Consider the following 4290-nt stretch of genomic DNA (forward strand, 5'->3'; position numbering starts at 1 on the left):
AAAAGAGATAACACCCCCCATTACGTCATGCTTCAGAAATGTGGAAAATGGTCCGTTTTCAAATGTTTTATTTTTGAACGTCAGTTCACATTTGTAGGTGGATCATCAGTGTTAGAGCTAAAATTAGCATGTTTAAAGTGATTTTCATGCTTCCAGGGGCTCGGGAAGTGAATTAAATACTTTTTGGAGGCATTTAATGTTCAATCAAAAACAGCTTATTTTTGACAAAAGAGATAACACCCCCCATTACGTCATGCTTCAGAAATGTGGAAAATGGTCCGTTTTCAAATGTTTTATTTATGAACGTCAGTTCACATTTGTAGGTGGATCATCAGTGTTAGAGCTAAAATTAGCATGTTTAAAGTGATTTTCATGCTTCCAGGGTCCCTAAACACAAGATTTACGGAATGGTTAAAAGTGCATGAAAATGGCCAATTTACTCACTCTCACCTTCTTCACCCCGGGAAGTTAATTAAATACCATTTGGAGGCATTTAATGTTCGAGCAAAAACGGCTGATTTTCGACAAAAGAGATAACACCCCCATTACGTGATGCTTCAGAAATGTGGAAAATGGTCCGTTTTCAAATGTTTTATTTTTGAACGTCAGTTCACATTTGTAGGTGGATCATCAGTGTTAGAGCTAAAATTAGCATGTTTAAAGTGATTTTCATGCTTCCAGGGGCTCGGGAAATGAATTAAATACTATTTGGAGGCATTTAATGTTCAAGCAAAAACAGCTGATTTTTGACAAAAGAGATAACACCCCCCCCCCCCCATTACGTCATGCTTCAGAAATGTGGAAAATGGTCCGTTTTCAAATGTTTTATTTTTGAACGTCAGTTCACATTTGTAGGTGGATCATCAGTGTTAGAGCTAAAATTAGCATGTTTAAAGTGATTTTCATGCTTCCAGGGGCCCTAAACACAAGATTTATGGAATGGTTAAAAGTGCATGAAAATGGCCAATTTACTCACTCTGAGTTCTCAAAAAGGGTTTCTTCACCCCGGGAAGTTAATTAAATACCATTTGGAGGCATTTAATGTTCGAGCAAAAACGGCTGATTTTCGACAAAAGAGATAACACCCCCCCATTACGTCATGCTTCAGAAATGTGGAAAATGGTCCGTTTTCAAATGTTTTATTTTTGAACGTCAGTTCACATTTGTAGGTGGATCATCAGTGTTAGTGCTAAAATTAGCATGTTTAAAGTGATTTTCATGCTTCCAGGGGCTCGGGAAGTGAATTAAATACTATTTGGAGGCATTTAATGTTCAATCAAAAACAGCAGATTTTTGACAAAAGAGATAACACATGCTTCCAGGGGCCCTAAACACAAGATTTATGGAATGGTTAAAAGTGCATGAAAATGAGCGACACTGTGGCAACATATCGCCTTTTACGGGTAATGCTCGGCAGAAAGCTCCATTCATGGGTTTTGGGGTCATACTTCTCTACAATATCAATTGGAGACTGCTGGCTCCCAAAACCTCCAATTACAAGTAGCACTTCATTAGCCCCGAGTTGTGCCCTAGTCCTTGGTCCCTGCATTTGACTCCGCAATTCAGGCCTCAGGTGGAATTTATTTGCTTCATCTACCAAATCCCTGCAAGACAAGCTGCAGTGAATCAGGGGCTCCACATCAATGACATCAGTGATATATCTGGGAGTGAGAAGTGGTATGCGCACATATTGAAGGAGGTCCGGCAGAGACTCCTCCCTCTCCTTCTTTGAGTGCTTCCTCCAGTTTATGACTGCTTCAAACACAGGCTCATCGGAGTCCACCTGAATTTCATCACACTTGATGAGTTTCTCCACTTCCTCCTGATGCAGGAGGATGAACTCTTCATGCTGCACAACCTCAGGAAAATGCTTCTGGCTGAACACCTCGGCGGCCTGCATCAGATCTACACAGTTTTGGGTCTCCGCAAAATCACGAATCCCCAAACAGTTCGACGGATCTAGCTGGCTTTCCAGAAATTCACAGCAAGCTCGTTTCACACCTTTTAGCTGAAGCAAACATGCAGCTGGCAGTAACTCCTGCACGTTTTCTACTGTTACATGCACAGTCTCAGTGTAGACAAAATCCAGGAGAATTTCCATGGTGGCAGCGGTGAGGCCCTGTATATCCACAAACGGTTTTCCCTTTTCTGAAAGCTCGCTGGTGAACATGGCACAGAAATAGTCACTGCAAGCTGCCAGTACAAAGCGTTGGGCACGAAACTCCTTTTCGTCAACTTTCAGGATGATATCACAGAGCGTGTTACTCTTGCGCAGGGAGTTCATTGAATTCAGGATGGACTTGGCGTGGGAGTTGGTCATGATGTCCTTGGGAGCCATGGTTTTGCATCATTGGGGACCCGGAGGATGTGAGTGAAGCAGAGATACGGGGTCAATTACCTCGCAAAAACATGCCTGCGGCCTCGTTATTTCCCCCACCTCTTTTTCCTCCGGGCCCGGGTAGCGGCCGATACACTACCAAAACCGGGGGCGTGAGCCCCAAACAGTGCACGCACAGACCAAGCGACGGCACAGGCTCAATGATCGCATCTATGTGATTGGTGGGTACGATGGCCGCTCCCGGCTCAGTTCAGTGGAATGCTTGGATTAGCTGCGGAAGCGCTGTGAGGCCCCAGGGCGGTTATGCGCTGTACAAATGCAATTTTTCATTTCATTTCATTTCATTTCACATCTGAAGAGGATGGCGTTTGGTACCCTGTGGCTCCCATGAATGTGCGCCGAGGATTAGCGGGGGCCACCGCTCTTGGAGGAGGATACGATGGCCTGAACATTTTAAGCTCGGTAGAAAAGTATGACCCTCACACAGGGCACTGGTCAAATGTCACACCAATGGCCACAAAGCGTTCAGGCGCTGGCGTCTCTCTTTTAAATGACCACATATATGTGGTAGGGGGCTTCGATGGAACAGCACATCTCTCTTCTGTGGAGGCATACAACATCCGGACGGATTCCTGGACGACAGTCACCAGTATGACCACGCCAAGGTGCTATGTGGGTGCAACAGTGCTGCGAGGGAGGCTTTATGCAATAGCAGGGTATGATGGAAACTCTCTGCTGAGCAGCATCGAGTGCTACGATCCCATTATCGACAGCTGGGAGGTGGTGACATCAATGGGAACCCAGCGTTGTGATGCCGGCGTCTGTGTCCTGCGTGAAAAATGAAGTAGCCCCAGGACCAGCCTTTATTTTTTGATGATGCATGAGCCCTCAACAGGCACTTGCCAAAATCTGGGTACCTCTGTGCCACCCGCCCTGGGCATAATTCTTCAATTGCACATATCTCGCACCCAATGTGGACGTGTTTGAAAGCAGTCCGTAAAAATAATTCCAGGCAGTGGGCCCAAAGAGGGCAGAGCTTTTTTTGCACTGACTCGTGTTGCTTCCGAGTCCTCTATCTGAGCCTGAAATATGAAATTATCAACCCTAACTGGAGAGACTTTGAATGCTGTGATCTAGTTGGGCAACCTCCCACCTCAGAGAACCTGAATGTGTAAAAGAGAAAATGAGTGTTTGCGTGTTAATAATGTTCACATTCAAGCCTTTTTGGAAGTTTTGTTTTACAAAACTGTTAAAACAATCCATTATCTTCTGTTGCAAATGTACTAGCCTGCATAATGTACATAGAAGCAAAAGATGGCCTGTTAAAAGTTGTACACTATGTCGTATACTTGCTGTCTGTAAATTGCAAACGTAAATTGTGAAAACTTCAAGAAAACGGGCAGAACCAGGTATGTTAACTGTAGCAATCCACAAAGCAGTGTCCTGGTCTGTGTGCTGCTGGCAGCAAACTTTCCTTTAGGGATGTTTTTTGAAGTCAGATACACAATATTCCTGTGTTTTCACTACTTTCGGAGGTGAAGAGCAACCTGTTTTTAGGGGACTTTTTTGTTATCGAGTTTGCAAGCATTTCATGCAGAACCAGTTTATTTCCTGACTTACGCTGGCTATTATGAAGCCTTGGTCTTTATTTTGTCTTGTGGAGCGTAGGGTAATAAAACCCATGTCCAACTTGGGAAGGGGCCTGCACACATTTTTTTTCCCAAGGCACATATGCAGAGACACCCACTCCTTATCTCCGGTTATTCTAATTTCTTTGATCTGTCCAAGAAGACAATGCCATTAGTGCCAAATTTTAGCGTTTATAGGCAACTTAAACAAGCTAAAGGTTGAACATTCCAGCAAGCTACTAGGATTTCCTCCCAGATTGTACTACGTTGTGCAATTTCACATAGCAAAGTATAATGTTATATGTTGTTGTGACAAGTGTATTT

The 4290-nt window shown here is 44.0% G+C and overlaps 1 pseudogene; it reads right to left on the bottom strand.

Annotated features, from left to right (window-relative positions):
• Nucleotides 1-1351: 1351 nt before the first annotated feature.
• On the bottom strand, nucleotides 1352-2477 carry LOC147731707 (kelch-like protein 12 pseudogene; annotated as a pseudogene).
• Nucleotides 2478-4290: the final 1813 nt, after the last annotated feature.

Source organism: Lissotriton vulgaris, chromosome 2_1 (genome assembly GCF_964263255.1).
Source record: "Lissotriton vulgaris chromosome 2_1, aLisVul1.2, whole genome shotgun sequence".
Taxonomy (NCBI): domain Eukaryota; kingdom Metazoa; phylum Chordata; class Amphibia; order Caudata; family Salamandridae; genus Lissotriton; species Lissotriton vulgaris.